Source organism: Myodes glareolus, chromosome 20, assembly GCF_982192425.1.
Source record: "Myodes glareolus chromosome 20, mMyoGla1.1, whole genome shotgun sequence".
NCBI lineage: Eukaryota > Metazoa > Chordata > Mammalia > Rodentia > Cricetidae > Myodes > Myodes glareolus.
The window spans coordinates 18249383-18262282 of record NC_142045.1 but is presented as its reverse complement, the minus strand read 5'-3'; the positions used below and the strand labels follow the sequence as shown (position 1 = coordinate 18262282).

General features: G+C 44.5%; 1 protein-coding gene and 1 pseudogene across 1 annotated transcript in view; one reads left to right on the top strand and one right to left on the bottom strand.

Annotated features, from left to right (window-relative positions):
- The window catches only part of Ppm1l (protein phosphatase, Mg2+/Mn2+ dependent 1L), a 257090-nt gene that overhangs the window by 112551 nt on the left and 131639 nt on the right, over positions 1-12900 (top strand). The window lies entirely within an intron of this gene.
- On the bottom strand, positions 3415-8261 carry LOC125394175 (NEDD8-activating enzyme E1 catalytic subunit-like; annotated as a pseudogene).

The following is a 12900-nucleotide window of genomic DNA, read 5'->3' as shown; positions in this document are numbered from 1 at the left end:
TAAAACAAATCTTAAGAGTTGACAATTACTAGCATTAATGCTTCTTTATGTCCTGCCATGTCCTTTCTCCCAGGGAAAGGGGATGCCACAGTGAACATGGCTGACACACCAGCCAAGTGCCCCGATCTCATGAAAGTTATGCTTACCTGGCCTTTCGTGCTCACTTAATGACAAGACACAGAATCAGAATTAATGCTGAGAAGAACAGAAAACAATTTTGACTGCATTTTAATTTATTCTTAATATAAAAAATCACTAAATATGCTATCAGTTCACACATTTAAAAATTTGTATATAGGTATTTAGTTGTGATGCTTTGGGATTGTCTATCAGCAATTACATTCAAAACTTTTACGAAGAATTTACATGGTTTCCTTATCCTAAGGTGTTGACGCTGCTTAAGGTGATTTTTCAGAAAGAAAACCAGTGTGGCATTTCCTTCCCTACGGTCACCTTCCATGTGAGCCTTTACTCCCTACCAATACTTAGAACTTCCCTTCCGGCTACCAAATAAAGCAAGACAGAGTCTGTCGCCAGGGCACGGGTGGGGCGTCTGTCCCCATGGTAGAAGTACCAGTTCTGCTCTGTGAGCCGTCTCACTGCTACAGCCAGCCCCATAAATGGTTCCATACCCCAGGTGCTGCTGCGTGAAGAACTGGCGATTGCGTCATCACTTCGGAAATTTTCTTCTTGACTCGGAACAGCTCAAGACAGATGCTGGCACTGCCACCTACCCTTCACTCGATATAGGAGCCCCATTCTCTGTGGGGACAGCAAGCACCCTGTGTTTGTGTGGAATCCGTAGGCTTAGAATTGGACCTTGTTCCGGGAGAATTCTGATCTCAGGATTTGACTTATGTTCTAAAACCCACTCACCATCCAGGTTCTGCCATTGTCCTGGGGTGCCAGACAATGACGTCTTTCCTAGAAAAGATGATAAATTATTGGTTAGTTGTATGTATTAGACATTTGCTGGCCTGCCCCGCCCCCATCTCTGTTCTTATTTGAAGTGAAACCTGTGCTCTGTGAGCTTTTGTGGAAGGCAGGCCTCGTTTTCCGAAGGGGTCAGGCTTGAGACCTCAGAGTGTGAGGGCACGGCTCGGAGACTGACAGTTTGTTCTCTTATCATTGGTGACCTCAAGAGTCCAGGGTCACTGTTCAGTCAGTCACAGCAGTGATGACAAAGGTCTGTTAACTTCTGTTCCCAGGTTCCCTCCCAGCCTCTTGCAATTCTGGTTCATTTCTAGATCAGTCTTCCATCTTTTCTTTCAAGCTTTATAGTCCTCAATACATAAATAAAAAATGAAAAATCCCTGTTAGCCTGCCAAAATTTATGATATTTAATCAAAAACCTCAACAATATACTATTAAAGTAAGGTAACCAGGGCCGATTCTATTTTCCAACCTTGGTCCCAGCCGTACACATCCTTTTTGTCCTGTAAGGTCTTGCAGTATGGCTTCACACGCCTCCACTGTGGAGTGGGAGCTCGTGTTCCTGTTCCTTAAACCCAGGTGAACCAGGAGTGTAGAGGGGTGGAAAGGATGCCAGTTCTTCGGCTACGCCATAAAAGGCAATGCCACTTCCTCTCGGGCCTCGTTTCCTTTATGGTTTTGAGAAATAAGTGTCCCTAAAGAGCCGTGTGTCACAGGCTTTTTGGCCCACTTGTAACTCGGCTGTGAGAGGCGGTGACAGGAAGAAGCCCCGTCTCTAGGAGTGTGCGCCTTAGGGAGATATCAGGACCCCAACTTCTTCCTTGTTTTCACTCCTCCCCAATTCGACAACATAAATAGCTTTGTCTGTCATCTTCCTTTGAGATAAGCTTTGGTGGGGGGGTCCAGAGCATCACTTCAGCCGACTGTGGGCTGAAAGCAACACCAGCAATAATTGAGTTTTCCTTTCGGGAAAATTTGCATTTCCTAATGGGAGGGGCACTCTTACCATAGAGCCTGCCACTCCTCAGAGCTAGTTCCCTTCTTCCAGGTAGGTCTCCAGGATTGAATTCCGGCCTTCAGGCATGGCGACAGGTCCTTTTATGAGCCATCTCACTGGGCCCTTTCCGTGATGTGTAACGTGTCTTAAGAACCTTTTACGGCAGTGGAAAACTCATGGCAGAATGCGGAGTCCAGGCACTCCGAGTCTACGCGTAGGAGAGATCCTCGGGAAAGATGACAGGGGAGAACGGCAGAGGAACCCAGCTGCTCCGGTCCCCAGCTGCGTTCCTGGCTTAGGGGACAAGACAGGTGGGTGAGTGAGCAAGAGATCACACGCTTTCCCAGCTGCAGCACAGGCGCGGGCCCAGCTGTCATGGAGTGGAGCAGGCGTCCGCTGTCTTGAGTCCCTGTCCAGACCACAGATTCATGAACACAATAAACGCTGTCTTTCTTTTAAGCCATTTTGGGTTTTATTTTGACAACGTACAATTTTATTAATAAATTTTGCAGAATAGTGACGACTGTCTAAACATAAATTTAACAGCAAAGGTTTACAATTGGGCATATCGGCCCTTGTGGCATGGCAAATAAACACGAAATATTTTCTATTTTCACGCACAGGCATTAAGCCATAATACTGTGTCCAAATTACAATGGTCAAATTAAAGTCTGGAATAATTAATACACATTTGGATAGCCGCAATTGTATGAGTAGTAATGGATAAACAGCCTGTGTTTGATAGACTCTAGATGTCATGTTGTAATATTTAATGTTCTTAAGACTTAATTCTTCATTTCCATTTAAGGATACATTTTTGTACACGTGGGTGCTCACATGCAAGCTGAAGACTCTGTCTTTGACTGATAACAGACTCACAAGCGGTGGTGCTTGTCTTGCTTTAATGAAGCAATGCCTTTGTTCGTGGTCTTTCTTCTCTCCAGGCGTCGTTGTCCATGTTACTGATGAGCATCCAGCTGTAAGGCTTGTTTTCTCATTTAGCCGTCAGTCGGGGAGGGCTCAGCCCATGGTGGGTGGTGCCATCCCTGGGCTGCTGGTCCTGGGTTCTATAAGAAGAAGGTTGAGCAAGCCATGGGAAGCAAGTCAGCAAGCAGCTCCCCTCCATGACTTCGGCATCAGCTCCTGCCTCCAGCTTCCTGCCCTGTTTGAGTTCCTGTCCTGACTTCCTTCAGTGATGAACAGCAATGCTGAGGTGTCAGCCGAATAAGCCCTTTCCGCCCCAGCTTGCCTTTTGGTCATGGTGTTTCATCACAGCAAAAGAAACCCTAACTAAGATTCTCTCTCTCTCTCTCTCTCTCTCTCTCTCTCTCTTTCTCTCTCTCTCTTTCTCTCTCTCTCTCTGTCTATCTATCTCTGTCTATCTATCTATCTATCTGTAAATATATATTTAAGTAAATAATTTATATAAATATATAAAGTAAACAAATTAAATAAATATATTTCTCTATCTCTGTCTATATATCTTAAGTAAAATGAAGTTTGAATAGTGCGGCTGGTGTGATGATGTCCGCAGCAGCCAGTACTTGTCTATTGAGTCCCAGTTCTTTTAACGACTTGCAAAGATATGTGTGTTCTTCAGTAGACGTTACTGACTGTAGGCGTGTCCTGCGTTCCTCCTCTGATATGCCCATGATAGCTGGAGATTTCATTTTCAGAGAAGCACTATTTGTTAGATAGTCTTAGAACTCAAGGTCTAAACCTCTTGGAGTTTAGCTGACAGGGAATACTGAATGTTTTGAGGATGCTGGTTACAAGCGGGGCAGTTTTCCTTTTTCTCTGCTTCAAGTGTGTATGTGTACAGTCCATCTATATCACTGGATGCAAGCTTATTAATAAGAGGAATGCTTGGACTTGTGGCCGTCTTAAAACCCTCGATTGCAATGGCTGCATTTGTAGAAGCTATGTTCTACAGGGATGTTTGTTTCCTACCCCTTGAGTGAGTCTGTAGCGAAGACCTCTAATATTATATTGTGACGTTTTCTTTCAGACGTATGGAAAATCCACTATGTTAAGGGTCATCTCCATCTAATGGAACCCCATCTCCAGAAGGCTGTTCTTTAGGCTGTGGTTGCCCCTTACATACTCAGTACAGCGCTCTAGTAGCCTGGACATAGATGCAGTGGTATACATTGGGAAGTTGACCTGTGTCGGATAAAGTTTCAGTGTGCATTCAGTGTGCAAATAGTCATTCCAGGCAAAATCAGTCAGGTATTTCCTTTAAAACCTGTTCCCATCTGTCAAAGGGATAATTGAAAAGTTTCTGCACCCCAATCAACCCCTCCGTCTTAACCCAACAATAATGGAGCTGGGATCTGGCCTACCATCTTCATAATTTAGAAGAGATATTCCATTGATCTATCTTCTGGCTATGACAGAGTCTAGGCCACATACAATAATAGGAAGTTGTTGGGGGAAAGTGTCACTAAAGTCTTGAATCTTGTTGAAAGGTGGGATGATATTGCAGTTCAGAACTCTGTCTTTTAGGAACCCCACAGCAACTTCGGCCTGGGTCTTTATCTAAAGCCAGACAAGGCCGGATTTCGCAGGAGCTGCACTCTAAGTCACTCGCCCCGGTGGCTAGACCTGTGCACGGATCTAATAAAAACTGAGGTGATTCAATGCTTGGTTCAAAATCCAGGTGTGTGAAGGGTCAAGATCACTCCCTCAAGGGACTTCTTTTCACGGTCCCAGCAGCCTTTCCAGCCTCCAATGTCCCCCACCCACTATCAACAGCCAGTTTATACTTGTTCTTCGAATCAGGCCTTCTGTTTAGAGACAGGATTACTGATGCAGGATGGACTTAGTTGATTTAGTTCTCCCATTTCTGTTTTACTATTTTATGTCCCTTCTACCAATACTATAAAATTATTTGTTGGGAGTAAGGTTACCGAGTTTTACTGTTTATATTAGTTGGGGTTCTCGAGAGGAAAAGGACCAAGAGAATGAAATATATATGTGGGCCAGCTAGTCCAACTCCATGCCAGGCACTATGCAGTGTTTAATAACAAGGGCCGCATGCACGTAGCCTAGTGCCTGGCGTGGAGTTAAAGGGAGACTTGTCTGGGTCACATAGTTAGTGACTGGGACCCAAACCCAGCACTAAGCGCCAATCCAGGGTCTGTGTGTTTGTAACGGCCATACTGGATGTGCACAATGGCTGAGTGAGCTTTCTGCATTTTTTTCGTCTCTCTCTCTTGACACTTCTTTTAAAAATGGGTTCTTCACACTGACCATCCCGCTCTACACATTTCGCTTTGAGTCAGAAGGAATACACTTGTACGCCTCCCATTTGGTGTGAGACTTAGTCCTGAAGTATTATTAAGCTATATTGTTTACCCTGTTAGAGAAAGTGTGAAAACATAAATTTTATGGGGACCTGTTTGATTGGTGACATTTACTTACATTAAAACGCATTTATTTTATATAGATGGTGTGCATATATGAGTATGCGTGTTCACATGGGTGTTGGTGTATTCATGTGCTGCTCATAGAGACGAGATTTGCATCAGGAATCTTCCTTTATTACTCCACCTTACTTACTGACGCAATCTCTCCCTTGAATCAAAAATCTGTGGATGCAGCTCGCTTGGTTAGCCAGCCTGCTTTGCCTCAGACTTCCAAGTGCTGGGACGGCAGACGTCCTGCTCCGCCTATCTAGCATTTTACCTAACTTTTGGGTCTGAAGTCTGGGTCTCAACACTGGCTGAGCATCCCCCCAGCCTTGGAGCTGCTGGAAGTACAGCCATTGGACCCAAACACCACAAAGTAACTCTAATACCACTTGTTGAGCATTTAACGTCAACGCCCTTGCTTTTAGTGCTTCATATTTAAATGGCTTTTAAGGTAGCTCCAGAGTTTGAGGGCTTCTGAGGGGAGCATGTGGAGCCACTCTGGTTTTATGTCCATGTGTGCATTTTTCCGTCACACCTGGTAGCATGGAACGGGGGCAAAGAGTGCTGGGCTCGGGTTGATTGAGAACAGGAAGGTGAGATTGGTACTTAGGGAGACCCTGATTACTTCAGTGCTCTCTATGCCCCTCATGCCTTGCTTCCTGAGCTTAGGTGATTTACAGCAGAACACTGGCAAACACAACGGGAGGAGGCTGCAATGTCTCTGTGCCTCTCGCCAGAGCCCGAAGCTGTTCTCTGAAAGTCCTCTGCGCATCGCTGCAGATGCTGTATTATCCCTCTAGGCAGGTACCGTTGAATCTTTTATGGAGATGAATTGATTTTCTAGCAAGCAGCAGGGCCTCTGAAAACTTGGCAACCCTGCATCAGCTTACCAGAAGTCCACTTAACGCGGGGGCTCTCTGTGGGCACAACTACATCGGTTGAGGCACCGTGCTGGGAGGGTGCGGTCCCATTTTCCCTAATGACACAGAAGAGAATGAGAAAGGACTTCATACTGCTTTTGAGTGCCGCAGCCTGAGCCTGGCTGTGACAGAAAGCCACTGCTGTTTTTGTATGGTTTAAAAACGACTTCTGCACTTAGGCAACTAATCATAGCCTGAGACCCACAGAGGAAAGGGCTGGATTTGCTAACTGGCCACAGAGAAAGACGCCACTGCTACTTTCTGGAACTTCTAACTCGGCAGGAACCTGCTCACAGACAAAGCCTTGCTTTCTTTTTGTCGGTCTGAAAGTTTTTTTTCTGGAATTTCATTGCAGAGACCTAGATCTAGGTAATCTCCCCAAACTTATCTTTAGCTTGTGGGCTAGTACAGGTCTGTAGAAACTGTTCACAGTTAAAAGGTGTTTGGATAGCTTACTTTTCAACAGAGAACCTTCTCCATTCTCAGGCCAGAGAGAAATTTAACAGTTGCGATCTATAGAGTTTTTCCCACTTCCAGGCTCATGGCAAGCTGGGGGTGATACTCATTTCAGCTAAGGAGCCTTTGGCATCAGCTTCCTGTCTCTGGTCATGTCATCCTGAGCACACCTGATCTCATCCAATCAGCAATTTCTTATTGCTTTCCCGTTAGGTCTGCCTCATGCAAGTGACCTTTATTTTTGGATGTTGACCTCCAGTTGCTTCTGTAGGCTACCACTGTGGTCCGTGTGGACTGCATACAGGGAGTTCTGTTCGCACATACGTTGACACCTGCAAAAGACTTATCTTCAGCAAACAACAAAAGAGCGTGGTTGCAAAGGTTACGATTGAGACATGTATTCGTCTGCCCGGACTGCTGTAACTAAATACCACACACTGGGAGTGTTATTGATTCCGGTTGTGAAGCTAGGAAGCTCAGGATCAAAGTACTGGGTGACCAGTTCCTGGTGTGGGCCTTCTTGCTGTGCCAGTGGTCATCCTCTGTCTGTGTGTCTGTTGAAGAGAGAAAGAGAGAGAGAGAGAGAGAGAGAGAGAGAGAGAGAGAGAGAGAGAGAGAGAGCGCATGCAAGAGAGATTTTTGGTGTTTTTTTTAAAATAATAACACAAATAGCATTAAGAGGTACCCCCCTCCTGACCTCCTTGTTCCCAAAGGTCTTATACCTCAGTATAAGACCTTTCATACCATCCTGTTGGGGCTTAAGGTTTTCCCATATGCATTTTGGGAGAGACTGACCCTTCTCAGATTGACTTTTAAACTTTCAGATTTATGTATTGAAGAGTAAACAACAACACCCCCCCAAAAAAAAACCCCAGGGGGAGCCACATTTATATGTGAGCAGTGATTTTCTTTTTTTCCTTTCTCCTTCTCTCTTTTTTTCCCTTTTTCCCTTTCTATAAGCACCATGTTCAAGAGACAGAGGTGCTGGTGATCTTTCAGTCATGAAGTGAACAACTTTACACTAATAGGGTGTGTACTCTATTCTAACAGAACACATTTAGCTTATTTTTGCTACATTGAAGAATACCCCTGTGTTAAGGCCTCCCCAGGAACCATCACCGAGCCTCAAACAGGAAACTCAGAGCCGAATCCTTAGCCGATGAACTGGTTAGGCATTGCTTAAGGACGGTGAGGACATCTTGTGTGAGGGAGAATGTTTGCTTTTATTCCTTGAATGGAACAAGCAGAAGGCAAACAACATTTTCCCATTTAAAAGAGTTGTCAAAGTTATATCCACATTATATATTGCCACTGGGGTAGTTAAGGATGCTTCTCATGCGACCCCATTGTCTGTTTCTTAGAGGGAAGTGTTGCCTCCCTACTTAAGATCTCCAAGCCTTTGGGGGAAATAATTTCTACACATGTTGTTTTCTGTTGGATTCCTTGCGTTCCGAAGCCGAGCACATCCCTGAAGAGAAGAGCTCCTCTCGAGGGATCCCAGAGAGTGCTGGGTAGAGGACCAGTGTCTGACTCTTACGTCATAATTGCGGAGAATGGAAGTCTCAGGTGGATGGGAGTTTTGTGCTTACAGCAAGAGCTCTGCCCAGGGCTTCCCCTCCAGTTCCTGTTACTAGGAATGTGTGGTCATTATATTTCCTTTTAGTTGTTAGCTCTCTGAAGGGAAGGGACTCCTGGGTACAGGACAAGACAAGGGGAGAGAACGTTTTTGTCCCTAACGAGCTTATAAATTAATCAGAAAAGTATTGTGATGGCTATTCTTGGTTGTCAACTTGATTACATCTGAAATTAATGAAAACCATATGAAGGATTTTTCTTTTTTTATTTTTTAAACATAGTTTTTTATTGATTGATTGATTGGGAATTTCACATCATGCACCTCAGTCCCACTCATTTCCCAGTCCCTCCATATCCATCCTTCCCTTGTGTATTGCCTCCCCCAAGGAAAACATAGAAAGACATAATAAAAATAAAATAAAAAATAAAAGAATATTAATTTTAAAAGGCAACTAGGTGGTGGTGGTGCATGCCTTTAATCCCAGCACTTGGGAACTAAAGGTAGGCAGATTTTAGTGAGTTCAATGCCAGCCTGGTCTACAGAGTGAGTTCTAGAACAAGCTCCAAAGCTACACAGAGAAACCCTGTCTTGAAAAATCAAAACCAAAACAAAACAAAACCAGCAACAACAACAACAAAGAAAAAAACAAAAAAAAAATGACCACCAACCAACCAAGCAGAAACAAAACAAGAAACAAATTTTTAAAAAGCAAACAAAAAACCCACTTCCCACCTCCATCTTTCCACATTTCCAGCACCTCTTCATCCATCCTACTGTCCCAGAGAGATACTGTGTATCACGCAGTGAACCCATTTGTACAAAGAGCTGTGCTTGCAAATGTTCACTGTGTAATGTGTTGTTGGTTTATTGTATGATGTGTCGAAGGCCTCTGACTTCTGGTCCGCCATGAATACTGGATCCTCACCAAAACTGCTCTGGGATAACCTCTTGTTGTTTCAGTCATGGAGACACTGTGGCTGTGGTTCTATGAGGCCATGGTACCTTCACTCACGGGACCATGGGGCCTTCACTCACTCCAGCAGGCTGTAGATGGGGAAGATGTTGAGGAGTGCCAGCTCAAAGCCCTGGGTGTGTGCCTGGGTGGTAGTCGAGTTGCACTTAAAGTTGGAAGACTCACCCTTAATGGTGGCAGCCTATATAAAGGACATGGAAAAAGGAAGTCTTTGCGTTTTGCCCACTTGCCTGCACTCTCAATGGCAAGTCCATTGCTTCACTGACATTGGAGTCTACTTTCAGGATTCCAGCATGAACTGAAGACCAAATGAAACATCCAGCCTGGTTGACTGAACAATTATTACTAGATTCTTGGACATTCCATTGGTGTACAGCCATTGTTGAACTAGCTGGACCACAGCCTGAATGCACTCTAGTAAATCTTCTCCCTCCCTCCATGTGTGTATATGCATGTGTGTGTGTGTGTGTGTGTGTGTGTGTGTGTGTGTATTATCTGTGATAGAATAGATCTATCACTTCTGTTCCTCTAGAGAACCCTAACTAATACATATATACACACACAAATGCTTAGCAACAATTTAACTTGAGTGGCCTAGGATTCAAAGGCAGAATGAATGGACAGATAATGTATTTCTCCATACCATTGGTTATTCAGACCAGAATCCCATGGAATTTCTGTGAAGACATAGGCTCCCAGGTCTTCATTCCACAATTTTGGATTCCGAAGGTTAAAGCTTATTTGGATTTCTAATAAATTCTCAAATGATGCTGATGATACCGTTCTGGTGACCCCAGTTTGGGAAGTAGAGCTCTGAGGGGTGAGAGGAGGAAGGACATGAGGAAGAGAAGATGCCGTGCACAGAGGTGGCTTCTGCCAGCATCTGTCTGTTGGAGTTGGCCCCCACTCCTCTGTAGGGCTCCCATTTTCAGGGGACAGTGCACAACATCCCCTGAAATATCCCCTTGATGTAAAAAGCAAGCAGGGGCATGATTTTTTCTACCATTAGGCAGTTCCCTGTGTGGAGGGAGATTCGTGCCTTCTTGCAGCTGTAGAAGAGGAACCATGTTCTTGTTTTTGCTCTGGCCGTAATTCTTTCCTTTTCGCCATCCTTCTTCCCTCTATTCACCCCTGTGTTCCATGATGTATATTAGTTATATTGATTACGTCCAGAAGCAAATGGTAAATATGAACTTTCAGATTTATGGCTGAATATAATGAAACTGGAAAAAATGAAAATGAGAGCTGTTCGGGAATTACTGAAGGTGAAGGGTGCAGCAAGCAAGCTTGTTGGAAAGGGAAGGTTCTGTGCTTTGGAGAAGAATGTGTGCTGATGGGCTGTACATGTTCTGGAAAGTAAACGCAGCGTCGTTTTTCGATTCTCCGGATGGAGCTTTACCATAAGGTTTTACTTCAGTGGAGTGGGAGCTTTCATTGCTATTAGATTAGCAGTAGTCCAAACTGTTCTACTCTCCAACTACTTTATATTCGTAGGGAAATCGTGTCTTGTGTCTTCTGGTTTTTTTTTTTCCCCAAAGCACAAAATCTGTACTTAGATTCATGTTATTTAAAGTTTTCTATCAGATACCCCTTTGAGCAATATAAAGCCTTCTAAATTGTCTCCGTTTTTAGCTGAAACCAACTCCCAATGTGCCAATATCAACGGTTGACTAGGTCAAGTTGACTTTGGGCATTCTGAGCAGGCAGAAACGTTTTCTTTTCCTTCTGCCTATTCCTGCCCTCCCCTGCCTGCTTCAGATCTTATCCTTTCTCTATTTTCTACATCATTCGTAAAATTAAGACATTATTTATTTGACTCATGGGCCGTGGGGCCTTCACACACTTCAGCAGCCCATAGATGGGGTCCATGTCGAGGAGGGCCAACTCAAAGCCCTGAGCTGTGCCTCCTCTCAGATCCTTGACAGTAGGGCTATGGGTATAGTGAAATGCAGTGTTATTTCATAGTGAGACAATAAGTCTTTGTCTTACTTCCTGGTAATTTTTGAAACACTTGTTTGCATCTAATTCTTAATAAAGAGAGCAGCTTCTTATTTCCCCCACTTTGCAGAAGCATTTAAAGATAGGCTTCTGTGAGGTAATGTTTTCTGTCTTGAGGTATTAATGCATATTCATAATTAGGTATTGAAGAGTACTGTGCTGTTATGCTGCAGATTATAGGAATGAGAAAGCAAATGTTTAATTTTAATGTGAAGATGCATGTTAAATGATATATTACCAATAAGAGGCCCTGGTTCTAAGAGATGACACTCTTTTTTCTTTACCATTTTTTTTTCTTCATTTTCCCTCTCTCCCCACTCCCTTGATCTCTCTCTTCTTCCCTGTCCTGGCTAGTTTTATGTCAACTTGACACAAGATAGAGTCCCATGAGAGGAGGGAGCCTCAGTTGAGAAAATGTCTCCTTAAGATAGGGCTGTAGGCAATGGTCTTAATTAGTGATTGATGGGGAGGACCCAGCCTGTTGTGGGTGAGTCGTCCCTGGGCTGGTGACCCTGGGTTCTATAATAAAGCAGGCTGAGCAAGCCACGAGGAGCAAGCCGGTAAGCAGCACCACTCCATGGCCTCTGCATTGCCTCTTGCGTCCAGGTTCCTGTCCTGACTTCCTTCATCGACGGACTATGATGTAAAAGTGTAAGCCAAATAAACCCTTTCTGCCCCAACTTGCTTTTAGGTCATGGTGTTTTGTCACAGTGACAGCAACCCTAAGACTCACCTGCCCTTCTTCTGTTCCCCTTCCCTCCTCCCTCCATCTCCTTTTCCCTCCCCTCCCTCCCTCCATCTCCTTTTCCCTCCCCTCCCTCCCTTTCTTCCTTCTTTTCATTAAGATAGGGAAATGATTGAATTTTTCTGTTACTTTCTAGACCCTTAAGTTCTGTACTCCTCCCATCCCACCCCCCTCCCCTTGGTCCTGAATCTCATGTTCCCAGGCTGCCCCAGATGTGCCAGGCAGCTAAAAGTGACCTTGAATTTATGCTCGGTCCTCCTGCCTCCACTTCCTAAGTGCTGGACTCACAGGCGCTCGTCACCGCCCTTTGTTTAGGTGGGACTGTGGGAGGAATCCAGGCTTTGGGCAGCTGGACAAGCACTCGCTCTGCCACTCTGCAACCGAGCTCCACCTCCAGCCCCGTGGTATTTTTTTAATTATTGGGAAGGTTGGGAGAGAGGACAGAATGAGGAAGTGTGCCCAGGCTGATCTGTGCATGGCTCTGTTTCAGGCAGCATTTTCCCAAATAACTTTAAGATGCCCGTCCCTTCTTCCTAAGCCGTAGGGACCGCCAGTGTGACTCGCTCATGTCTTGTTCCCATTTTTCGCAGTCATTGCAGAAATTGCCTATATTTCAAATATTCTCCATTGCTTTCTTTTAAAAAAGTATTTATTACTTTTGGTATTTGTGATGGAATTTGAAGTCGTGACTTTTGTCTCAGTTGTATCCTCACTCCTGTCAAGTGATAGCCATGATTTCCACATCATTAATCTTTGAGTAAAAGGAAGGACAAAGGTCGTCTACCGTGTACGCATAGCCAAGGACCACTTGAAAGGGCGATCTTAATTCCCCAGGACTTGAGCCTTTAGCATTGGTTGCCACCATGTTTCCCCAAAAGTTTATTTCTAG